Below are 27,902 nucleotides of genomic sequence, written 5' to 3' on the forward strand. Positions count from 1 at the left end.
GCTGGCCCATATACAATAGACCTATAGTGTCAGGCATAGGCTCCCTAACTGAAAAAGCAAGCAAATACATGGATTCGAGACTCAGGCATATAGTTGAGTCCTTACCATCCTACACAAGGGATACTATGCATATCTTAAACAAAATGCAAGAAGTTGAGACTAATTTTGAGACTCTCCTGGTTACATGCGATGTAGAGTCTCTCTATACTAGCATACAAACTCACTGGGGCTGTAAAGCTATTTCTAATTTTTTATCTAAAGAACTGAGTATGACCAGTGATGTGAAGGAATTCTTAGTTAAACTCCTAGAGTTTATATTAACTCACAATTTCTTTGTTTTTGACTACAGGTTTTACCTGCAAGTATGTGTGACTGCTATGGGCATTTCTTGTGCCCCCACATACGCGAATATATATCTGGGCTGGTGGGAAGAGACAGTAGTGTTTCATGAGTCACTCAAACACTTTACTACCCATATATCCCACTGGTCCAGATATATAGACGATATATTCTTTGTGTGGAATGGCTCTCACAATCTACTGCTTGAATTCATTAAAGTACTTAATGCTAATCCATTTGGGTTGTTTCTCACTTCTACAATTAGTAACGTTAAAGTGGAGTTTCTTGATCTCTCTATTTGTAACGTAGAGGACCACTTAGAAACTGATGCTTATAGAAAACTCACAGCCACTAATAATATACTCTTGGTGAGTAGCCATCACCATCCATCTACTATCAAAGGGTTACCAGTGCGGGAATATCTATGTCTAAGGAGAAATTGCAGTACTGTAGATACTTTTAAGATAGCAGTACTAGATTTAAAGACCAGACTCTTGAAATGAGGTTACTCCAAGAAATCTCTTGTCAGAGCATATAATAAGGCATTAACCAGAGACAGGAAAGATAACACCCTATGATTTGTGACTACTTACTCAGCAGCTAGTGATCATATCAATAATATTGTGAATAAAGATTGGCATGTTCTCCAAGCGGATGAACTACTTAGACCCTTGATTGCAGATAAGCCATCTTTGTTAAATGTTAATAAAGCCCCTATTTTTAAAGGCTCCATTGCCTGTGGCAATTGTAAGGTCTGCCAATATATGACCAAAAAATAGGCGGTGGGGTATAGATTTGGGAAAATCTGGAAAATTAAAGACCATATAAATTGTAAAAGCACCAATGTGATTTATTGCCTTTCCAGCAATTGTAATTTATATTACGTAGGAATGACCACTAGATGTATGGGTACTCGTATGACCGAACATCTGAGCAATATTAGAACAGCCCATAAAGACGTAGAAAATGGTAAGAAAATCACTAGTTTGACGAAACATTTTCTGCAATCCCATAATGGGAACCCTAAAGAATTCAGATGCTGGGGATTAGAGAAATTAAGACCAGGAATCAGAGGGGGGTTACTGAACAGAGACTTTTAAGAATGGAAACTAAATGGATTTTTAATTTGAACACAATAATGCCTCATGTGATGAATGAGAACAATCATTATTGGGTATTCCTTTAAATTGTTCTCTGGTATAGGAACAATGTATCTGGGACATACACTTATCTTAAATAGAAACCCAGTAATTTAGGGGTACTCTAGAGATATGTATAGTCATGATACCCTTTACCTTACAGATTTGATTGTATGCTGAAAGGAATAATTGAGATTGGAATAAGGTTATGAAGACCAGTAATAATGACTAGATTCACTATGTAGGTAGGGACATACACTACTCTGATACTACTGTACAGTATATAGAGGTTTAGGGCAGACAGCCTCATTTAGGGAAATAAAGGATCCTGTTGATAATGATCTTGTTGTAACATGCTTATCATGATTCTTAGAAACCTAATAAGGGGTAAGGTACTTTGTATTTTAACCATCCATTGAGGAATATAGCCCAATTTATACCCTATACTGACAGTTGTATAGCTTTTCAGTTGCTGCTGTTCAAAATGTGACAGTAAGGGATGAGCTACAATACAGATATATTTAATATGCCCTGGGTAATTCCAATTTATAGTATCTATGTGATGCATAAGTAATGACTTAGATTAAGAATATATTTATTGGTACTAGACGCAGTTAAGACTCTGCTTTAAGGAGTGTTTATACATATATATATATATATATATATATATATATATATATATATATATATAGATAGATAGGTACACTTCTGTCAGCATCAGAAATATTACAGTGTAACATATATTGAGTGCCATCCTTGCAATCCATTTTACTCTAGCAGATCAACTGTATAATTTATCCTTCCATGGTACCGTATTTTTGTGAAGTTACTATCCATCTGTGAAGTTCTCTGTAGAATAATACTTGATCCTGTCATTGGTGATGTGATACATTCACACAGTATGTGCATCACTGGGTTAGTTTACCATAGGTGTGTTTAACCAATCAGGCCAGCACACAATCTTAACACACCCCTCAGTGATGACGTGTATAGGGAGGTGTGCATCAACAGCCATAATGTTATTGGTTGACTTACTCACTGTGACCGTATATAGGGTAGCTGACTATAAGCTTCGGCTTGTTCATTGTTTACTCTTAATACAACAGCCAACATTGAGAAAGGCCGGTATACTGCTAAAATGTGTTTGTTGTTCACTACTATTGTATATATTACCGTGTCGGTCACTCCTGTCACCTGAAGCCGACGCTTTGGGTTATCAGCCAGGAAACAGGGGAGTGACACACAGCTTTTTACATGGGGGTTGGGTGTGCAGTGTGGAACACAGAGTTTTCTGTTTTTAATTTATATATAATTAATAAAATTTAGTTTTATGTATTTACGACATTTAGTAGGTTTGAGTGCTAACAGCACCCTTTTGTTTTTCTTTTTCTTTCTCCTGTTATATCCTACCATATACAATAGTACACACTTTGATGAGTGTGTAATGCCCGCCCCTTCTCTCGCGACCATACACGCGAGTGAAGAGTCTTTCAATAAACCCAAGCGAGCGAGTTCAGGATGTTTTTTTTTCTTTACTTTGACTTTAATTTTGACTTTCATGTCCCTTTTTAACTCCTTATCTACCTGGAATTTTAGAGAAAAACTTGCCCAAAGAACCAGAGATTTTTTGAGCATTTTTGTTATTACTATTTGATTTCCCTATGAAAAGTATGTATGTTTTTTAAAGTAGACAACCCAAGGTATTGATCTAGGTCCACTTTGGCATATTTGATGCCACTATTTGGACACCAGATATGATCATATAAAAAAAATAAGTTTTTTGCAAACTTTGGGTTTCTCACTGAAATGATTTACACACAACTACTGCAGTCAGGGCCGCCACTAGAAATTACTTAAACATTGATCAGCCTCCACCTTTGACATATGTAATTTTTGACCAAGTGACTAAAATGTATCTGCACTTTATTCTTAACTTGGAAATGTTGTAAAAGTAGTAACACACAAACACAGAAACACACAGACACACTGAAATACACACTCACACATAAGGATTCACATATAGACACTCTAGCAGACATGCAAAGAAACATACAAACACACTCAGACACAGACACCCCGCACTTGTTTACATTGACCTGACAAGTAATGAGGTAGACTACAGTTTTGTCAAAATAGGAGATTTACAGGACAAAATATGGAGTTCTGATTATCTTTTTGTCATGGAAGATGCCAACTATAAGATGACAACAGCATGCAGTGGTTGAAAGAAAGGGCACTGAACTGCCAAAGCAAAAATTTAAAGGTTAGAGGACCAGTAAATACAGTAGATTTGCACAATCAACAAATGCATGATAACAAGACAATACAATTGCACTCACTCTGAACTTCAAATGAGTAGTAGATTTTTTTTCTAACAAATTTCAGTTATGTATATTTCCACTCCCCCCTGTAGCATGTGACAGCCATCAGCCAATCACAAATGCATATACATATATTCTGTGAATTCTTGCACTTACTCAGTATGAGCTGGTGACTCAAAAATTGTAAATATAAAAGATTGTGCACATTTTTTTTTATGGAAGCAAATTGGAAAGTTGTTTAAAATTACATGCCGTATCTGAATCATGAAACTTTAATTTAACCTGAGTGTCCCTTTAAGTGGTGGATTGAGGACTTCCAGAAAAGTCTCAGTCTTAAAGTATGTAGAAAGATATGAATAATCAGTAGTAAGGTCAAAATGTCCTAAAAAGAAATATACAATGGACATACACATGCACAAACTCAAACACAAACTTGCGCATACACCCAAGAAAACACCCACAGAAAATACACAAAGACATACACACATATACATACACACACACACACACACACACACACACACACACACACACACAGACACCCACAGAAAACACAGACATATGCACACACCCTCACAGGGAAACCCACAGAAAAAACACATACATATGCACACACCCTCAGAGACACCCACAGGAAACACACAGACATACATACATACACACACATACACACCCTCACAATGACACCCACAGAAAATGCACAGACATATGCACATACCCTCACAGAGACAACTACAGAAAACACACAGTAATATGCACACACCCTCACAGAGATATCCACAGAAAGCACACAGACATACATACACACACACCCTCACAGAGACACCCACAGAAAATGCAAAAAGACATGTGCACATACCCTCACAGTGACATCCACAGAAAACACATACATACACACACACACACACACACACCCTCACCGAGACATCCACAGAAAACACACAAGACATACACACTCTCCCTCACAGAGGCATCCACAGAAAATACACAAAGACATACATATACACACACACCCTCACAGATACACCCGCAGAAAATGCACAAAGATGCACAGGCATACGCACACACCCTCATAGACACACATACACACTATAAGAGACACCAACAAAAGCACAAAGACATAAACAAAGACACCCACAGAAACACTCACAGGAGGTAAAATGTCTGCACATTACCATCCCCTAAATCAACAGTGTGGGACATGCATGATAAAAAAAAATAGCAGACATGAAGAGATCACTTTTTAAAGAATCATATTTGTAAATGTGCAAATAAAATTACTTCTGTGAATTAAAAATTGTACATTAATGATCTGTCAGAATGGGTAGATGAAGAAAAGCACTTTTGAAAGGTTGACATATGTTTCAGATTGTTTCCCCCCCATTTTCCCAAACCAAGAGCACCACTTCAAATCTGGTGTATAAATGTTCCCATCTGTCAGCTGTACGTATGGATAAAATGCCTCCTAGCATCTGGAAAGTCCTTGCATAAAGAGGCAGTAAACTGGAATGTAATATATATATATATGTATATATATGTATATATATGTATATATATATATGTATATATATATATATATATGTATGTATATATATATATATATATATATATATATATATATATATATATATATATATATATATATATATATATATATAAATCGTATCTGCCAAAAGGGCACTTACCATTTGTGTATTGAGGAGGAAATATTTCTGCATGGTTTTAAATATAGAATTTCTACAGCAGTGTCAAATAATCATAAATACACTGCTGCATATTGCTAAAAAAATTGTTTTTATGGACTCCTGGCCCGACCATACAACTACCACACTGAAGTCACAATCTGAAATTGCACAAAGAAATAAAAAAATATTTACAAAGTAAGTCCTACCTTCTCTGCAAATTAAAGGGATCTGCTATCTGACTCAGGCACACACTGTACAAACTGCAGTGCAAAGTCTGTCTCACACTATGCATAGTGGTTTAGTGCACACTCAGAAATCCTCTCAAATGCTAATGCTTTACTCCTTGTTATGACATTTCCCATGCTCAATAGCACTCTACTGTAATGCTGCCTGATGGCGACCCTGACTGCAGTCATATGAAAAATGGTTGTAAAAGCTTCTCTGGGATCCTCTTTGTTCAGAAATAGCAGATATGCATTGCTTTGCCTTTGCTTTTTGACAATTTGTATGCTACTACTTACAGCTGTGCATCTTACTTAAAGGGGTAGTCTAGTCCAAAATAAACTTTCATGTTTCAGATAGAGTACATAATTTTAAACAACTTTCCGATTTACTCTTATCACCAATTTTGCTTTGTTCTCTTGGTATTCTTAGTTGAAAGCTAAACCTAGGCTGGCAGCAGAATTTTGAGTGCCTAGGGCAGCACAAAACCTAAATACGCCCCTGCCTGCAGCTGAGCAGTAACTGAAAGATAACTTTTTACACAGCACTTACTTTGGTGAGCTGATGAAGTTGTGAGGTAAAATATCTTCCTTTTTTACATAGAGATGTTCAGGTGATATTTTCCTGTCAGCTTTTTTACAGTCATGCTGCATCACTTTGAAGTGAGTTAGCATATGAGTATTATGTCCCTTTAAGTATCACATACACATAAAGTAATAAATACTATATGGCCTGGAGTTGGCTAATCACTAATTCATTATGTATTATATATGCTTGATATTTTATGTGTCCCTTTGAACAGTTTTGTGACTGGCTACTATCTCTTAACTGGATATGATAATTCTGCTTTGCCCCTAGTCAAGGTGTAGGCCCTGCTTATACGTTTCTCCACAGATTACCCTATTCAAAATTACAAATTAAAATGTCATTGACATTGATGCAATTCATTCCAATTATTGCTTATAACAGCCAATCATCTTTATGAATAAATGCACTAATCTGAATATTGTTAATAATAAAAATGAAATTGTATCTATAAAATAGTGTAGAATGTATTTTTTATTTCAGGTAATGTATTATTTCTTGTTAAATTTATACAAGCTCTGAGATAAATTGATTATTTTGTGTGAGTCCAATGTATATTGATATTTGTCTATTTTTAATCAAAGTATTACTCACCTTAAATCTATTTATATTGAAGTATTATATTGTTTAAACAATATCCTACACTTCTTCACCAGCCTTGCAATGGGAAAAAAGGAAAAAATCCATTGTGACCCCTGATTTGAAATGCTTCTTATAGGTAGTAAATCCCTTTAATTCCAGTATTTATTGTTCACTGTCTAACAAATATCAAGCCCTAGCCCCAACATAGTCTACAAATGTGTGTTTATCTTATTACTTTTTTTTTTTTTTTTTTTTGGGGGGGGGGGGGGGGATGAATTATTTTGAAAGCAAATGTGTATCTGTGCCTTTATTTAAAGAATTGATCTGAAATTGATTGGATGGGTCAATGTTGAAGATTGTGTGTGAATTATATATATATATATATATATATATATATATATATATATATATATATATATATATATATATATATATATATATAATTATTATTTTTTTGGGGGGGGGTCTTAATGCACTTTGCAGATTTGTGCTGTTATTATCACACCTAGATACAAGACTCAGTAGGGAATCAAACCTATGACCTTTAAAAGACCCAAGGGAGTCTTCAAGAAAATGTGCAAATAGAATAACTCTTTAAAGAGCAAAAAAAAGAAAGAAAGAAAGAAAGAAATACAGAGTGCAACATATGTATGTACAAATGCCATTTATATAGTTAAGTTAAAAATGAATTAAGGTTCTTCTGGAACAAAAGAAAAAAATCTATACTATGAACACCATACAAATTAAGTTAGATTTAGACACACATTAGAAAACCTGCTACAGCAAAGTCTCAAAGAACACAATATGTTGTTGCAAATTAGAACTATTGGACAGCTACACTGCAAGCGTTTATATACGGATAGTCAATTAAGTTCTGCCCTAGAGTGACACATTTAAAAGGGCACCAGCTACTCAGACAGGCAGTTAAGTGACTATGCTTGTCTGTCTAATGTTGGTGTCTTTTGCTGATAGCTGGTGTGAAATGGTTAGTGTGAAAAACAGAGAGGAAATAGACCTAGGGACGCATAAAACCTATAAACTATTGTACATGAAGGGCATAAAAAGTTTACCTGCTCTGTTAACACAGCTTTTGTTAATTAAGTAAATTATACTGTGATAATATTTGCAAGAAAAATCAAGAATTTCTTAGGCCTAGATTTAGAGTTGGGCGGTAGCATAAAAACCAGCGTTAGAGGCTCCTAACGCTGGTTTTTACCGCCCTCTGGTATTTGGAGCCAGTCATTAAAGGGTCTAACGCTCACTTTCCAGCCGCGACTTTTCCATACCGCAGATCCCCTTACGTCAATTGCGTATCCTATCTTTTCAATGGGATCTTTCTAAAGCTGGTATTTAGAGTCGTGGCTGAAGTGAGCGTTAGAAATCTAACGACAAAACTCCAGCCGCAGAAAAAAGTCAATAGTTAAGAGCTTTCTGGGCTAACGCCGGTTTATAAAGCTCTTAACTACTGTGCTCTAAAGTACACTAACACCCATAAACTACCTATGTACCCCTAAACCGAGGTCCCCCCACATCGCTGCCACTCTATTAAATTTTTTAACCCCTAATCTGCCGCTCCGTACACCGCCGCCAGCTAAATTATCCCTATGTACCCCTAATCTGCTGCACCTAATACCGCCGACCCCTATATTATATTTATTAACCCCTAATCTGCCCCCCTCAACGTCACATCCACCTGCCTACACTTATTAACCCCTAATCTGCCGACCGGACCGCGCTGCTATTATAATAAAGTTATTAACCCCTAATCCGCCTCACTCCCGCCTCAATAACCCTATAATAAATAGTATTAACCCCTAATCTACCCTCCCTAACATCGCCGACACCTAACTTCAAACATTAACCCCTAATCTGCCGACTGGAGCTCACCGCTATTCTAATAAATGTATTAACCCCTAAAGCTAATTCTAACCCTAACCCTAACACCCCCCTAAGTTAAATATAATTTTTATCTAACAAAATAAATTAACTCTTATTAAATAAATTATTCCTATTTAAAGCTAAATACTTACCTGTAAAATAAACCCTAATATAGCTACAATATAAATTATATTATATTGTAGCTATTTTAGGATTAATATTTATTTTACAGGCAACTTTGTATTTATTTTAACCAGGTACAATAGCTATTGAATAGTTAAGAACTATTTAATAGCTAAAATAATTAAAATAATTACAAAATTACCTGTAAAATAAATCCTAACCTAAGTTGCAATTAAACCTAACACTACACTATCAATAAATTAATTAAATACAATACCTACAATTATCTACAATTAAACCTAACACTACACTATCAATAAATTAATTAAATAAAATACCTACAAATAAATACAATTAAATAAACTAACTAAAGTACAAAAAATAAAAAAGAACTAAGTTACAAAAAATAAAAAAATATTTACAAACATTAGAAAAATATTAAAACAATTTTAAACTAATTACACCTACTCTAAGCCCCCTAATAAAATAACAAAGACCCCCAAAATAAAAAAAATGCCCTACCCTATTCTAAATTAAAAAAGTTCAAAGCTCTTTTACCTTACCAGCCCTGAAAAGGGCCATTTGCGGGGCATGCCCCAAAGAATTCAGCTCTTTTGCCTGTAAAAAAACCCATACAATACCCCCCCAACATTACAACCCACCACCCACATACCCCTAATCTAACCCAAACCCCCCTTAAATAAACCTAACACTAAGCCCCTGAAGCGGAGCGGAGCCATCTTCTTCCCAGCCTACGCGGATCCATCCTCTTCAAGTGACGCCTACTAGCCGAATGACGGTTCCTTTAAATGACGTCATCCAAGATGGCGTCCTTCGAATTCCGATTGGCTGATAGGATTCTATCAGCCAATCGGAATTAAGGTAGGAAAATTCTGATTGGCTGATGGAATCAGCCAATCAGAATCAAGTTCAATCCGATTGGCTGATCCGATCAGCCAATCAGATTGAGCTCGCATTCTATTGGCTGTTCCGATCAGCCAATAGAATGCGAGCTCAATCTGATTGGATCAGCCAATCGGATTGAACTTGATTCTGATTGGCTGATTCCATCAGCCAATCAGAATTTTCCTACCTTAATTCCGATTGGCTGATAGAATCCTATCAGCCAATCGGAATTCGAGGGACGCCATCTTGGATGACGTCATTTAAAGGAACCGTCATTCGGCTAGTAGGCGTCGATTGAAGAGGTTGGATCCGCGTCGGCTGGGAAGAAGATGGCTCCGCTCCGGAAGAAAGAAGATTGAAGATGCGGCTTGATAGAAGACTTCATCCCGATGATGGACTTCCGACTTCAGCCCGATGATGGACGTCACTCTTCAGCCCCCCGCTTGGGCTTGGATCAAGACTTCGGACCCTCTTCTGGACAGATCGGGACCCGGTGAGGTGAAGACAAGGTAGGGAGATCTTCAGGGGCTTAGTGTTAGGTTTATTTAAGGGGGGTTTAGGTTAGATTAGGGGTATGTGGGTGGTGGGTTGTAATGTTGGGGGGGGTATTGTATGTTTTTTTTTACAGGCAAAAGAGCTGAATTCTTTGGGGCATGCCCCGCAAATGGCCCTTTTCAGGGCTGTTAAGGTAAAAGAGCTTTGAACTTTTTTAATTTAGAATAGGGTAGGGCATTTTTTTATTTTGGGGGCTTTGTTATTTTATTAGGGGGCTTAGAGTAGGTGTAATTAGTTTAAAATTGTTGTAATATTTTTCTGATGTTTGTAAATATTTTTTTATTTTTTGTAACTTAGTTCTTTTTTATTTTTTGTACTTTAGTTAGTTTATTTAATTGTATTTATTTGTAGGTATTTTATTTAATTAATTTATTGATAGTGTAGTGTTAGGTTTAATTGTAGATAATTGTAGGTATTGTATTTAATTAATTTATTGATAGTGTAGAGTTAGGTTTAATTGTAACTTAGGTTAGGATTTATTTTATAGGTAATTTTGTAATTATTTTAACTATTTTAGCTATTAAATAGTTCTTAACTATTCAATAGCTATTGTACCTGGTTAAAATAAATACAAAGTTGCCTGTAAAATAAATATTAATCCTAAAATAGCTACAATATAATTATAATTTATATTGTAGCTATATCAGGGTTTATTTTACAGGTAAGTATTTAGCTTTAAATAGGAATAATTTATTTAATAATAGTTAATTTATTTCGTTAGATAAAAATTATATTTAACTTAGGGGGGGTGTTAGGGTTAGGGTTAGACTTAGCTTTAGGGGTTAATCCATTTATTACAGTAGCGGCGAGATTCGGTCGGCAGATTAGGGGTTAATAATTGAAGTTAGGTGTCGGCGATGTTAGGGAGGGCAGATTAGGGGTTAATACTATTTATTATAGGGTTATTGAGGCGGGAGTGAGGCGGATTAGGGGTTAATAACTTTATTATAGTAGCGGTGCGGTCCGCTCGGCAGATTAGGGGTTAATAAGTGTAGGCAGGTGGAGGCGACGTTGTGGGGGGCAGATTAGGGGTTAATAAATATAATATAGGGGTCGGCGGTGTTAGGGGCAGCAGATTAGGGGTTAAAAAAATATGCAGGGGTCAGCGATAGCGGGGACGGCAGAATAGGGGTTAATAAGTGTAAGGTTAGGGGTGTTTAGACTCGGGGTACATGTTAGAGTGTTAGGTGCAGACGTAGGAAGTGTTTCCCCATAGAAAACAATGGGGCTGCGTTAGGAGCTGAACGCTGCTTTTTTGCAGGTGTTAGTTTTTTTTCAGCTCAAACTGCCCCATTGTTTTCTATGGGGATATCGTGCACCCCTTTGGCCGCCAAACTCTAAATCTAGCCGTTAGTGAGTAAAAAACACGGGGCTTGTTTCCATTGAGTGGTAAACTTTGGAAACTGGTGGTGACATAAATATTCTCCATAGACTTTAATGAAGATAAATATTTTTACCACCAGTTTCCAAACGTTACTACCTCAATGGAAACTAGCTCACGGTCGGGCTAGAGTATCTCAACATCAACTCTAGTTGAGATATTTAATGTTCAAATGTAACCATTAAATAGATTATGAGTTGTGCGTTAGGGTTAAAAAGCAGCGTTAAGAGGTCCGAACGCTGCTTTTTAACGCCTGCTGGTATTACGAGTCTTGACAGGCTCACCGCTCACTTTTTTGGTCAGACTCGAAAATACCGCAAATCCACTTACGTCAATTGCGTATCCTATATTTTGTATGGGACTTGCATAGCGCCGGTATTACGAGTCTGACCAAAACTGAGCGGTACAGTCTCTCCTGTCAAGACTGATACCGCATTTAAAAGTAGTTAAGAGTTGTATTGGCTAACGCAGTAACATGAAACTCTTAACTAAAGTGCTAAAAAGTACACTAACACCCATAAACTAATTATTAACCCCTAAACCAAGCCCCCCCACATCGCAAACACTAAATAAAAATGTTTAACCCCCTAATCTGCCAAACCGGACATCGCCGCCACTATAAAAAATATATTAACCCCTAAACCGCTGCCCTCCCGCATCGCAAACACTAGTTTAATTTTATTAACCCCTAATCTGCCGTCCCTACCATCACCGACACCCACCTACATTTATTAACCCCTAATCTGCTGCCCCCAATGTTGCCACAACTATATTAAATGTATTAACCCCTAAATCTAAGTCTAACCCTAACCCTAACACCCCCTAACAAATATAATTTAAATAAATCTAAATAAAATTACTACAATTCACTAAATTATTCCTATTTAAAACTAAATACTTACCTATAAAATAAACCCTAAGCTAGCTTCAGTATCAGTGACGTGCAGTAATAGGAGGCAGGGGAGGCAGTGCCTACCCTGTCCAATGAGGGAAAAAAGTTTTAAAATAAAATTTATTTAAAAAAAAAGAAAGTGTTTTTTATTTTATAAAATTTTTTGGCCACGCCCACCCCTCGCCCCAAGGGTACCCCCCCACCACCGTGGCGATTACTGTGCTTAGTTACTGTGTGTGCGCTCATTCACTGCGCTGTGCGCTACTGCGCTTGCGCTGCAAAAGTCACCATCCCTTGTTGCGCAATTATGAGGCAGTGAGCCGGTCCGCTGCCCTCCATAATTGCGCAACAATGGATCTAGTAAGTGTGTTGACTGCTTACTTAGAGCAGCGCCACCCACTGGTGACTCGCCGGGCCCTAATACAAGCTCCAATGGAGGCGGTTCTCAAAACCGCCTCCATGATGAGCTAGTTCACTTGAGCCAATCAGCATTCCAGCAGCACTGCAGGGAGGCGTGCCTGCTGGGCTGCTGATTGACAGGTGTGGGCCGTTTGTGACGTCGCGCTGAGAGTGAGACAGACTGGCGGGAAGACTGGACTCAGTAGAGTGTGGAGGGAGCTGCTGAGCTGTTCTGCGTGCCCGACCGTGCTAGTGTCTGCCTATTGCCTAAGTGCCTGTGGAGGAGCCAGGACTCGGAGGAGATGACGGTCTGTCCTGCCCTGGAGGACAGGACTGTGTGTGCTGTGCTGCCTGCTGTGGGACTGAGGGACTCAGGGTCTCAGAGGGACAGGAGGAGGAGGACGGTGCGGTGGTGGATGGAGGAGCGGAGCCCCAGTGCCACGTGGGTGGAGTCGGACCCGGTGGACCCGGTGGAATTCTGTGACAGACAGCCACACAGACTGACAACCGGATTGAGGATTCTATCTCAGGTAAGGAGTAGGACTCTTACTAAGGAGTGTGGACCACCAGTCCAGAGAGCTAGTAGAGCCATCATGCCATGCAGACTCTGACTTTGTAAAATTTGCAGCCCAGGCCCCACACACTTAACGGTATAATAGCATCATGCCATGCACTGCAGACTTTGTAAAATTTGCAGCCCAGGCCCATATACACTTCACAGTATATAATAGCATCATGCCATGCAGACTTTGTAAAATTTGCAGCCCAGGCCCCATACACTTCACGGTATAAGTACTGTGTGAACATTATCTTTTTGCTGCACATAGGCAAAAGTGTACTTCTATATTTATTTACTTATTTATTTAAATACATTGTGCTCCAGGTGTTTATCCAGTCAAAGGACACTCCTCCCTGTCTTCTTTAAATATCAACATGTGCATCAGTATAGAGACAGTTTTTTTTTCTGTTCATTGCTAGTTCCTTTCCATTTAGGTTAATGTATTGTTCATAATCATGTGGGTATACATTTTTAATATGAATACGAATACAACAATACATCTTTTATTTAGTAGATAAAATGAATGAAAAACAAACATAAATTAACACTTCAACAGAAGATAATGAGGGTTATGTATATACAATTTATATACATAACCCTCATTATCTTCTGTTAATTTATGTTTGTTTTTCATTCATTTTATCTACTAAATAAAATAGCTGTACAAAATATGTTACTCAGTGCATTATATCCATCCATGCCTTGAAGAAATATTCTGGCTGATTAGTTAAGTTTTCTTTCTTGCTACTGTGTGTTGGGCAATGGGTTCTGCAATCTGAATCTGCAGTGCTTAAAACAAAAGTGATATTAAACTAAGTATAGACTTAAAGGGACATGAAAGCCAATTTTTTTCTTTCGTGATTTAGAAAGAGCATATCATTTTAAACAACTTTCTAATTTACTTCTATTATCTAATTTGCTTCATTCTCTTGATATCACTTGCTGAAAAGCATATCTAGATATGCTCAGTAGCTGCTGATTGGTTGCTGCACCTAGAGGCCTTGTGTGATTGGCTCACACATGTGCATTGCTATTTCTTCAACAAAGGATATCTAAAGAATTGAGCAAATTAGATAATAGAAGTAAAATGGAAAGTTGTTTAAAATTGCATGCCCTATCTGAATCATGAAAGTTTAATTTTGACTAGATTGTCCCTTTAATAATCACAATTTTGTTGCCACCTTCAAAATTACAATTCAGTCAGTGAAAGGAGGACAATGTGATTTTATTTTAAAATAGATTACATAATGTCAGCAGTTATCTGATTCTGCCATAAGAAGAGTTTGACTCATAAGTCCTCAAAACAAAATGAACACAATTTGCAATTGTTTGAAGTGTGCTGTGTTTGTTTCTAAGTAAAAAGTACAGCGAAGATAACTAAATTATTTCATAAGATGTCACTGCTGGCCTGGGCTTGCAGTTATTTATCTTTTTTGGCATCCATCATTGCATGGCAATGCCATGCAATGATCTGGATGCCGAAAAAGATTAACTGCAAGCCCAGGCCAGCAGTGACATCTTATGCTTTAATAATATGCTTTTAATACTATCCATAACTAATTTCCTATTTTACATTGAATTGTTGCAGAAGACGAAGTGTGTGCCAGTTGCGTTGCCACTGCCGAGTCTCAACTCTGCCAGCAGCTGAGCTGCCGAGGAAGAGGAGCTGCCAACCTGCCCCAATGCCTAGTGCCACTGACTGCTCTGGAGGACGCGGTTAGAATTACGGTAGCTTTAAGTAATTATTTATTTATTTTTGCTTCCAGCCTTCCAACTGTTACTAAAGTGACTGTAAATCTTGATGATAAAGTGCACGTTTTTTTAAAAATTTGATTAAAAGCAGGGGCACTTTATCATCAACATTTACATTCACTTTAAGTGCAAACTGAATTGTAAAATGTGTTCTCTCTCCCTTCCCTCTCCCTGTCTCCTCTCTCCCTGTCTCCCTCTCCCTGTTTCCCTCTCCCTGTCTCCCTCTCTCTCTCCCTGTCTCTCTCTCTCCCCTCTCCCTATCTCCCTTTCTCTCTCCCTGTCTCCCTTTCTCTCTCTCTGTCTCCCTCTCTCTCTCCCTGTCTCCCTCTCTCTCTCCCTGTCTCTCTCTCTCCCCTCTCCCCAACCTCCCTCTCTCTCTCCCTGACTCCCTTTCTCTCTCCCTGTCTCCCTTTCTCTCTCCCTGTCTCCCTCTCTCTCTCCCTGTCTCCCTCTCTCTCTCCCTGTCTCCTTCTCTCTCTCCCTGTCTCCTTCTCTCTCTCCCTGTCTCCTTCTCTCTCTCCCTGTCTCCCTCTCTCTCTCCCTGTCTCCCTCTCTCTCTCCCTGTCTCCCTCTCTCTCATCCTGTCTCCTTCTCTCTCTCTCTTTCTCTCCCTGTGTCTCTCTCTCTCCCTGTCTTCCGCTCTCCTCTCCCTGTCTCCCTCTCTCTCCTCTCCCTGTCTCCCTCTCTCTCCTCTCCCTGTCTCTCTCTCTCCTCTCCCTGTCTCTCTCTCTCCTCTCCCTGTCTCCCTCTCTCTCCTCTCCCTCTCTCCCTGTCTCCCTCTCCCTGTCTCCCTCTCTCCCTGTCTCCCTCTCTCCTCTCCCTGTCTCCCACTCTCCCCGTCTCCTTCTCTCCTCTCCCTGTCTCCCTCTCTCCCCTCTCCCTCTCTCTCTCTCTCTCTCCCTCTCTCTCTCTCTCCCTGTCTCTCTCTCCCTCTCTGCTCTCCTGTCTCCCTCTCTCCCTGTCTCCCTCTCTCTTCTCTCTCCCTGTCTCCCTCTCTCCTCTCTCCCTGTCTCCCTCTCTCCTGTCTCCCTCTCTCCTCTCCCTGTCTCCCTCTCTCCTCTCCCTGTCTCCCCCTCTCGCTCTCCCTGGCTCCCTCTCTCTCTCTCTCTCTCTCTCTCTCTCTCTCTCTCTCTCTCTCTCTCTCTCTCTCTCTCTCTCTCTCTCTCTCTCTCTCTCTCTCTCTCTCTCCCTGTCTCTCTCTCTCTCTCTCTCTCCCTGTCTCTCTCTCTCTCTCTCTCTCTCTCTCTCCTCTCCCTGTCTCTCTCTCTCCCTCTCTCCTCTCCCTGTCTCTCTCTCTCCCCTCTCTCCTCTCCCTGTCTCTCTCTCTCCCTGTCTCTCTCTCTCTCTCTCTCTCTCTCTCTCTCTCTCTCTCCCTGTCTCTCTCCCTGTCTCTCTCTCTCTCTCCCTGTCTCTCTCTGTCTCTCTCCCTGTCTCTCTCTCTCTCTCTCTCCCTCTCTCCTTTCTCTCTCTCCCTGTCTCTCTGTCTCTCTCTCCTCTCCCTGTCTCTCTCTCTCTCCCTCTCTCCTCTCTCTGTCTCTCTCTCTCTCTCTCACCCCCTCTCTCTCTCTCTCTATCTCTCCCCCCTCTCTCTCTCTCTCTCTCCCCCCCCTCTCTCTCTCACCCTCTCTCTCTCTCAGACCTCACCGCACGTCACTGCTCTCACCCATCAGCTTATTATTTAATCTATGCACTGGTTCATCAAAAAAATCAAACCTGGCCTGTTGGGGGTACTTGCGGCCCGCGGTATATGTCTTTCTTCAGCGTATCATATCTAGTGCCTCACCAGCTTCAGACCTCACCGCACGTCACTGTTCAGTATAACTAATAGTTACATTGTAGCTAGCTTAGGGTTATTTTTATTTTACAGGCAACTTTGTATTTATTTTAACTAGGTACAATAGTTATTAAATAGTTATTAACTATTTAATAACTACCTAGTTAAAATAAAGACACATTTACCTGTAAAATAAATTCTAATATAAGTTACAATTACACCTAAACCTAAACTATAATTAAATAAATTCCCTAAACTAAATACAATTAATTACAATTTAAAGCAATTATCTAAAGTACGAAAAAAAAACCCCACTAGATTACAGAAAATAATAAAATTATTAAAAAAAATTTAAACTAATTACACCTAATCTAATCCCCCTAATAAAATAAAAAAAGCCCCCCAAAATAATAAAAAGCCCTACCCTATATTAAATTACAAATAGCCCTTAAAAGGGCGTTTTGCGGGGCAATGCCCCAAAGTAATCAGCTCCTTTACCTGTAAAAAAAAGTACAATACCCCCCCAACATTAAAACACACCACCCACACACCCAACCCTACTCTAAAACCCACCCAATACCCCCTTAATAAAACCTAACACTAACCCCTTGAAGATCACCCTACCTTGAGAAGCCTTCACTCAGCCGGGCCGAAGTCCTCAACGAAGCCAGCCGAAGTGGTCCTCCAGACGGGCTGAAGTCTTCATCAAAGCCGGGAAGAAGAGGTCATCCAGACGGGCAGAAGTCTTCATCCAGGCGGCATCTTCTATCTTCATCCATCCGGCGCGGAGTGGCTCCATCTTCAAGACATCCAACGCGGAGCATCCTCTTCAAACGAAGTCCAACTGAAGAATGAAGGTTCCTTTAAATGACATCATCCAAGATGGCGTCCTATTGCAATCAGCCAATAGGATTGAGCTTGCATTCTATTGGCTGATCCAATCAGCCAATAGAATGCGAGCTCAATCCTATTGGCTGATTGGATCAACCAGTAGGATTGAACTTCAGGATTTTTTCTACCTTAATTCCAATTGGCTGATAGAATTCTATCAGCCAATCGGAATTCAAGGGACACCATCTTGGATGACGTCATTTAAAGGAACCTTCATTCTTCAGTTGGACTTCGTTGGAAGAGGATGCTCTGCATCGGATGTCTTGAAGATGGAGCCGCTCCGTGCCGGATGGATGAAGATAGACGATGCCACCTGGATGAAGACTTCTGCCCGTCTGGAGGACCTCTTCTGGCTGGCTTGGATGAAGACTTCTGCCCGTCTGGAGGACCACTTCGGCCGTCTTCGTGGAGGACTTCGGCCCGGCTGGGTGAAAACTTCTCAAGGTAGGGTGATCTTCAAGGGGTTAGTGTTAAGTTTTATTAAGGGGGTATTGGGTGAGTTTTAGAGTAGGGTTGGGTGTGTGGGTGGTGGGTTTTAATGTTGGGGGGTATTGTACTTTTTTTTTACAGGTAAAAGAGCTGATTACTTTTGGGGCAATGCCCCGCAAAAGGCCCTTTTAAGGGCTATTTGTAATTTAGTATAGGGTAGGGCTTTTTATTATTTTGGATGGCTTTTTTATTTTATTAGGGGGATTAGATTAGGTGTAATTAGTTTAAAAAAATTGTAATTATTTTATTATTTTCTGTAATTTAGTGGGGTTTTTTTTTCGTACTTTAGATAATTGTTTTTAATTATATTTAATTGTATTTAGTTTAGGTAATTAATTTTAATTATAGTGTAGTGTTAGGTGTAATTGTAACTTAGGTTAGGATTTATTTTATAGGTAAATTTGAATTTATTTTAACTAGGTAGCTATTAAATAGTTAATAACTATTTAATAACTATTGTACCTAGTTAAAATAAATACAAAGTTGCCTATAAAATAAAAATAAACCCTAAGCTAGCTACAATGTAACTATTAGTTATATTGTAGCTAGCTTAGGGTTTATTTTATAGATAAGTATTTAGTTTTAAATAGGAATAATTTAGTTAATGATAGTTATTTTATTTAGATTTAATTAAATCATATGTAAGTTAGGGGGGGTGTTAGGGTTAGACTTAGGTTTAGGGCTTAATAACTTTAATATAGTGGTGGCGACGTTGGGGGCGGCAGATTAGGGGTTAATAAGTGTAGGTAGGTGGCGGCGACATAGGGGGCAGCAGATTAGGGTCAATAAATATAATGTAGGTGTCGGCGATGTTGGGGGGCAGCAGATTAGGGGTTCATAAGTATAATGTAGGAGGCGGCGGTGTCCGGAGCGGCACATTAGGGATTAATGATATTATGCAGGTGTCGGCAATGTCTGGGGCAGCGGATTAGGGGTTAATAAGTGTAAGATTAGGGGTGTTTAGACTTGGGGTTCATGTTAGGGTGTTAGGTGTAGACATAACTTTTATTTTCCCATAGAAATCAATGGGGCTGCGTTAGGAGCTTTACGCTGCTTTTTTGCAGGTGTTAGGTTTTTTCAGCCGGCTCTGCCCCATTGATGCCTATGGGGAAATCGTGCACAAGCACGTTTTGCCAGCTCACCGCTAACGTAAGCAGCGCTGGTATTGAGGTGAGATGTGGAGCTAAATTTCGCTCTCTGCTCACTTTTCTGCGGCTAACGCCGGGTTTGTAAATACCCGTAATACCAGCGATGTCTGTAGGTGAGCGGTGAGCTTAAACTGCTCATTAGCACCGCACAGCCTTACCGACAAAACTCGTAATCTAGGTGTATGCTTGCTCTGATATTTGTTTTTCCCTATAGATATTTTAGACATGTGCATGCAGGTTTTAAACAAAAAAATAAATAAATAAAAAATAATACATTTGCTGTATTCATTGTATTTGTTTAAAAGAACCCCCACCCACCAAAAATATAAACAACCCTTCATTTATGCCGCAAAACGGTTACTCTAAACCACTGGTTTTTAAACATGTCCTCAAGCCTTTAAACAGGACAGATTTTCAGGATTACTTTGAGTTGAGAGCACAAATTTTACTAATCAGCTGATTATTTCACCTGTGCTCTAGTTCAGATATCCTTACAATCTGGACTGTTAGGGAAGCCTGAGGAAAGTTTTAAAAACCAGTGTGCTGAAGGCAGGAAAGGCTTTTCTGCAGACGGGAAAGGGTTCAAAAGTACGATTTACACTATTCAGGTGCAAAAGGTTTCAGCCATTCAAATTTACACTATTCAATAACTATATCTTTGTCTTAGATATTATGGATGAGATAAACAACAAAAAGAAAAGTTTCTACTTTAAGTGGTTTTTTTTGTTTTGTTTTTTCTTAATGTATGATGCTGTATTCCCTCCCTATTCCAATGGCAAACTGAGACAAACATCCAATGAACCATAAAAGCACATTTTTAGTATTGTAAAATTTATCATTTTACTGCAATTGATTTAAAATGAGAACAAAGAAAGCATTATTCATTGGAAAAATAAGTGTGATATTTCATGACAATTTTGTTAACTATAACATTCTGTTCTTGATTTAACTGCTGATTAAAACTTAATGTTAAAATACTTTTAAAGTTTTCATTCAGTAAAAGTTAAACATAAGTTATAAATAATAACGGCATAGGGCAAATAATGTTGGTAATCAATACGTGTTTTAAAGGACTGATTTTTAAAATATATTGATAGTATTTTTTAAAAGGATATAAAAAGTCAAAACTTTTATTCCCCAGTTTAATATGAATAGTTAATGTGCCCAAACACCTTCTGTTTTTAATTATTTGTAGTTTTGTCACTATTAAGGGGTAGATTTATCAAAGGCTAGGCGAACTCTGTATGTGCTTCGCCTGTAAATGCGCCCCAGCGAAGCGAACATGTGCACCTGAATTTATAAAAAAAATAGACGTAACTTTGCGCAGGCGAGCTTGGGCGTAATAATGATACATTTTACCTGTCAAATAAAGAGCAAATTACTGGCAATAACAGTCTCTTCTTGGCGCTGAGCCTTTGAAAAATTAGTTAAAAGAAGAAAGTACTGCATCACAAGATGTAAAAGCATGTATTATAATGGTGTTCGCCTCAGTCTGTATGGCGAAATATACAACACGCAATTGAAGCCGAAATTGCAGTTCCCTATCGGCGCAAAGCAATGATAAATAAGAAACTGGGCCTATTTGTAGGTCGGGCTGTTAAATTACGCCTATTACTAATGTATATTGTTGCACTTGGGAGCGCACCTGCGCACCTAGGCGAATGCAAGCGGAGTGCTTTGATGAATATGACGATCAGTTTGTATGCACTATTTTGGACGGAATTAAAGGAGAATGGCTTTGATAAATCTACCCCTTACTGTCAAAAACTAGCCTTTTTCCAAACCCACTAATTTGCATAGACCAATCATGGTGGGCAACCTGGGTTCTCCGCTTTACGCCAATCCTAGTGTGCATGCACGTAATAACACACGTGCAATTTAACAGTACTATACTGCACATACGCAATGGTTTAAAGACTTAACCGCCTACGTCACGCTCTGCTCCCTCGCAAGATAAAAGGCAAATACTCAATACACTGAAGTCTTTTTGCACAAGTGTAAAAAACATTAACTAACTAATCATGGCGAGATAATGCGCCTGCATTTTACCTTACTTGAAATGCGCATGCAATCGGGAACAAGCAAAACATTCATTAATATGTACATTTCTGGCACCACGATTGACCAAATCGAAATGATGAAGCCACAACCATATTACGGGCAGGAGTACCTGACATCAATGTGGAGAATAAATGTAAACGTTTTTATCATTACAGCAGCTTTGTTTCCAGTAAGTGTTTGTTTTTTAAATAGTATAATTTACACTTTCAAATGCTATATTTATTAGATGGTAATTTTTTGTAAACTTTTGTAATCCTTTAAGGATTTATTCATATATGCTCTGAATGTTCCGAAAGCATAACATGATGGTCTATGAACCCTGCCAGCAAAAACTTATGGCCTAGATTTAGAGTTGGGCGGTAGCCGTCAAAACCAGCGTTAGAGGCTCCTAACGCTGGTTTTTACCGCCCTCTGGTATTTGGAGTCAGTCATTAAAGGGTCTAACGCTCACTTTTCAGCCGCGACTTTTCCATACCGCAGATCCCCTTACGTCAATTGCGTATCCTATCTTTTCAATGGGATCTTTCTAACTCCGGTATTTAGAGTCGTGTCTGAAGTGAGCATTAGAAATCTAACGACAAAACTCCAGCCGCAGAAAAAAGTCAGGAGTTAAGAGCTTTCTGGGCTAACGCCGGTTTATAAAGCTCTTAACTACTGAGCTCTAAAGTACACTAACACCCATAAACTACCTATGTACCCCTAAACCGAGGTCCCCCCACATCGCCGCCACTCGATTAAATTTTTTTAACCCCTAATCTGCCAACCGCCACCTACGTTATACTTATGTACCCCTAATCTGCTGCCCCTAACACCGCCGACCCCTATATTATATTTATTAACCCCTAACCTGCCCCCCACAACGTCGCCGCCAGCTACCTACAATAATTAACCCCTAATCTGCCGACCGCAAAGCGCCGCTACTTACGTTATCCTTATGTACCCCTAATCTGCTGCCCCTAACACCGCCGACCCCTATATTATATTTATTATCCCCTAATCTGCCCCCCTCAACGTCGCCTCCACCTGCCTACACTTATTAACCCCTAATCTGCCGAGCGGATCTCACCGCTACTATAATAAAGTTATTAACCCCTAATCCGCCTCACTCCCGCCTCAATAACCCTATAATAAATAGTATTAACCCCTAATCTGCCCTCCCTAACATCGCCAACACCTAACTTCAATTATTAACCCCTAATCTGCCGACCAAATCTCGCCGCTACTGTAATAATCTCGCCGCTACTGTATAGCTATTTTAGGATTTATATTTATTTTACAGGTAACTTTGTATTTATTTTAACCAGGTACAATAGATATTAAATAGTTAAGAACTATTTAATAGCTAAAATAGTTAAAATAATTACAAAATTACCTGTAAAATAAATCCTAACCTAAGTTACAATTAAACCTAACACTTCACTATCAATAAATTAATTAAATACAATATCTACAAATAAATACAATGAAATAAACTAACTAAAGTACAAAAAATAAAAAAGAACTAAGTTACAAAAAATAACAATTTTAAACTAATTACACCTACTCTAAGCCCCCTAATAAAATAACAAAGACCCCCAAACTAAAAAAATGCCCTACCCTATTCTAAATTACAACAGTTCAAAGCTCTTTTACCTTACCAGCCCTGAACAGGGCCCTTTGCGGGGCATGCCCCAAAGAATTCAGCTCTTTTGCCTGTAAAAAAAACACATACAATACCCCCCCCAACATTACAACCCACCACCCACATACCCCTAATCTAACCCATACCCCCCTTAAATAAACCTAACACTAAGCCCCTGAAGATCTTCCTACCTTATCTTCACCATACCAGGTTCACCGATCGATCCAGAAGAGCTCCTCCGATGTCTTGATCCAAGCCCAAGCGGGGGGCTGAAGATGTCCATGATCCGGCTGAAGTCTTCATCCGGATCATGGACCTCTTCAGCTCCCACTTGGATGAAGACTTCAGCCGGATCATGGACCTCTTCAGCTCCCACTTGGATGAAGACTTCAGCCGGATCATGGACCTCTTCAGCTCCCGCTTGGATGAAGACTTCAGCCGGATCATGGACATCTTCAGCCCCCCGCTTGGGCTTGGATCAAGACATCGGAGGCTCTTCTGGACCGATTGCTGAACCCGGTGAGGTGAAGACAAGGTAGGGAGATCTTCAGGGGCTTAGTGTTAGGTTTATTTAAGGGGGGTTTGGGTTAGATTAGGGGTATGTGGGTGGTGGGTTGTAATGTTGGGGGGGTATTGTATGTGTTTTTTTTACAGGCAAAAGAGCTGTTCAGGGCTGGTAAGGTAAAAGAGCTTTGAACTTTTTTAATTTAGAATAGGGTAGGGCATTTTTTTATTTTGGGGGTCTTTGTTATTTTATTAGGGGGCTTAGAGTAGGTGTAATTAGTTTAAAATTGTTGTAATTTTTTTCTAATGTTTGTAAATATTTTTTTATTTTTTGTAACTTAGTTCTTTTTTATTTTTTGTACTTTAGTTAGTTTATTTCATTGTATTTATTTGTAGGTATTGTATTTAAATAATTTATTGAGAGTGTAGTGTTAGGTTTAATTGTAGGTAATTGTAGGTATTGTATTCAATTAATTTATTGATAGTGTAGTGTTAGGTTTAATTGTAGATAATTGTAGGTATTGTATTTAATTAATTTATTGATAGTGTAGTGTTAGGTTTAATTGTAACTTAGGTTAGGATTTATTTTACAGGTAAATTTGTAATTATTTTAACTATTTTAGCTATTAAATAGTTCTTAACTATTTAATAGCTATTGTACCTGGTTAAAATAAATACAAAGTTACCTGTAAAATAAATATAAATCCTAAAATAGCTATAATATAATTATAATTTATATTGTAGCTATATTAGGATTTATTTTACAGGTAAGTATTTAGCTTTAAATAGGAATAATTTATTTAATAAGAGTTAATTTATTTCGTTAGATTTAAATTATATTTAACTTAGGGGGGTGTTAGTGTTAGGGTTAGACTTAGCTTTAGGGGTTAATATATTTATTAGAATAGCGGTGAGCTCCAGTCGGCAGATTAGGGGTTAATACTTGAAGTTAGGTGTCGGCGATGTTAGGGAGGGCAGATTAGGGGTTAATACTATTTAATATAGGGTTATTGAGGCGGGAGTGAGGCAGATTAGGGGTTAATAACTTTATTATAATAGCGGTGCGGTCCGCTCGGCAGATTAGGGGTTAATAAGTGTAGGCAGGTGGAGGCGACGTTGTGGGGGCAGATTAGGGGTTAATAAATATAATATAGGGGTCGGCGGTGTTAGGGGCAGCAGATTAGGGGTACATAGGGATAATGTAAGTAGCGGCGGTTTACGGAGCGGCAGATTAGGGGTTAAAAAAAATATGCAGGGGTCAGTGATAGCGGGGGGCGGCAGATTAGGGGTTAATAAGTGTAAGGTTAGAGGTGTTTAGACTCGGGGTACATGTTAGGGTGTTAGGTGCAGACGTAGGAAGTGTTTCCCCATAGCAAACAATGGGGCTGCGTTAGGAGCTGAACGCGGCTTTTTTTCAGCTCAAACAGCCCCATTGTTTCCTATGGGGGAATCGTGCACGAGCACGTTTTTGAAGCTGGCCGCGTCCGTAAGCACCGCTGGTATCGAGAGTTGAAGTTGCGGTAAATATGCTCTACGCTCCTTTTTTGGAGCCTAACGCAGCCATTCTGTGAACTCTCAATACCAGCGGTATTTAAAAGGTGCGGCCAGAAAAAAGCCAGCGTAGCTAACGCACCCCTTTGGCCGCAGAACTCTAAATCTAGGCGTATGTTTGCACTGTTTTTTTCTTTCTTTTTTTTAGTTTGGAGATGGGTCCAGAGGATAGAAGCTTGGAGCTATCCTCCTACCTTAAAGGGACATAAAATACAAATAAATAAAATTATGTTCTTTCATGATTTAGATAGAGAATACAATTTTAAACAACGTTTCAATTTATTTTTATTATCAAATTGTCTTCATTTTCTTGTTATCCTTTGCTGAAAAGCAGGAATGTAAGTTTAGGAGTGTGCACGTGTCTGCAGCAGTATATGGCAGCAGTTTTGTAACAATATTATACATTAACAAGAGCACTAGATGGCAGCACTATTTCCTGTCATGTAGTGTTCCAGGGATGTTCACCCTATCTATCTAGATATCTCTTCAACAATTAATAACAAGAGAACAAAGCAAATTTGCGAATCAAAGTAAAATGGACACTATTTTACAATTTAATTTTCTATCTGACTAATGGAAGAAAAAATGTGGGTTTCATAAAGGTATTTTGGAACATTGATGCAATTAAAGACAAACTGTCTAGTAATCTTTTGTACAATGTTTATAAAGATGTAAAGCTGACTTATCACCTCCTCTATTTTCGTCATGTTAAACAACAATAAAACAATGCTTGTATATTGCAAAATATAAGTACTTAGCTCTTCAGCATTTCATAAAAACAATACAATGAATTGCAGTATCTCCCTGCATCCATGTCTGGCTAATGAAATACTCTTAAAGTGTTACACATACACACGAACACACATGCACATGCACACACATGTTCACACATGCACGCACACGCACACACGCACACAGCAGATATTGACATTCCATCGCTATATTTTAGTCTTGCTATGATGGCAAATGCAAATTAACCAAATAAGATTATTATTATTATTAATTTGCACAGTGGCATTTGATTTTACATAACTTCACAAAGGAAAGCAAAGAAAAAAGAAAAAAAGAAAACCAGTGTAACACATGTTGCTGAGCTAGGCACAGTAGGTGGTGGTGTTTACTCCAGTTTCCACAAGCCTGGAGCAGAGCCAGAGAATGTGTTACTTGTCATCACTGCCTAAAGATACACAAAAACATCCCAGCGATGTATGGGGTAAATTAAACTAGTACCTCAACCTAAGAATATGCATGAATCCTGTAGTTTGCAAGATGTAATCAACATACTATGTGCAAAAACATGGGAATTTTACTTAACCAGTTAGCTGGATCTTTATGATGGATGTTGTGATAATCAATGGGTCCTAACTCGTCTGTGCTAATCTCGCCAATCTTATGAGTGATCTTTGTAGTTGTGAGTCGTTTGGTTTTCTCAATCTCGTGTTACTCCCAATTACTTCGCACAAACCAAAGTATTGTGTCTGAAAGGCCCCATTGAGAAACAAAGAAACATAGATTTGAACTCTAGGCCCAACAACTCTGCTCAAAATTTCCTAAAAGTGTAATTTTATCTAGTTTGTAGGAAAGCCTTATGCTATTACCACTTCTAATAGAAGTTTATTCCATAACCATTTCTGTAAAGAAGTGCTTTTGCAAATGACTCCTGAACCTACTAACCTTTAGCTTGAGAACATGACCCCTTGTTATTGTATTTCTTTTTATTAAAGGTCCATGACACATTGTGTATTCCCATAGGTTAAAGAGAACACTGTGTGAGTGTATATATTTGTGTATGTACATGTGTATATGTGTGTGTGTATATACAGTATATATATATATATATATATATATATATATTTACATTACATTGACCAAAGCACCTTTAAAATAGTGAGTCCTATTGCACATCCCAACCCCAGCCACAGCAGTCCAATTATTTTTTAAAAACATGACAAGCTCCATGGACAAGAGAGGCAGCACTCTACATGCAACTCTTTTTATGTGGTATTTATCATACAACAGCTACTAAAGCAGAATTTCTGGAACCGTGCTGTCCTTTCTGTCAATGTAGTTGGCCTATGTAAGGCCATTCTTTTAATGGATAATATTATTATTATTATTATTATTATTATTTATATTCATTAATTGGATTTGTTTGTGTTTTGCTTTGTCTCCCATATGTTTGTTCTCTCTTTAAAAATCTAAAAAAAGGGGGGCGGAGCTAACTGCCTAACAGTGAAGACGTGTTTAGAGGGAGCTCTCTGCCTATCTTATATAAAATAGTCAAATCTCGACTTTTAAAGTTTTGATAGTACCCTAGCAGGGTTAAAAAGTCTTGCCAGGGCTGCAGATTTCATTGTTGGATGAGCCCCTTCTTGACCCGGCTGGTTTGAGGAGCTAGGTCACGTAAGAAATACTGCAGCCGTGACCGTGACTTACAGACCTGAATTTGCCGTCTCCTTTAGGCTTTTACTTATCTATCTGAGCTCCGGAGGGTCGGGGATCCGCTCCGGAGCTATAACCTACACTGAGGACCCTCCCGGTGCTA

The 27,902-nt window shown here is 38.7% G+C and overlaps 1 protein-coding gene across 1 annotated transcript in view; it reads right to left on the reverse strand.

The window, feature by feature from the left end:
• Positions 1 to 27,902, reverse strand: part of LTK (leukocyte receptor tyrosine kinase) — a 400,559-nt gene that overhangs the window by 353,749 nt on the left and 18,908 nt on the right. The window lies entirely within an intron of this gene.

The sequence above is a fragment of the Bombina bombina genome, chromosome 1, assembly GCF_027579735.1.
Source record: "Bombina bombina isolate aBomBom1 chromosome 1, aBomBom1.pri, whole genome shotgun sequence".
NCBI lineage: Eukaryota > Metazoa > Chordata > Amphibia > Anura > Bombinatoridae > Bombina > Bombina bombina.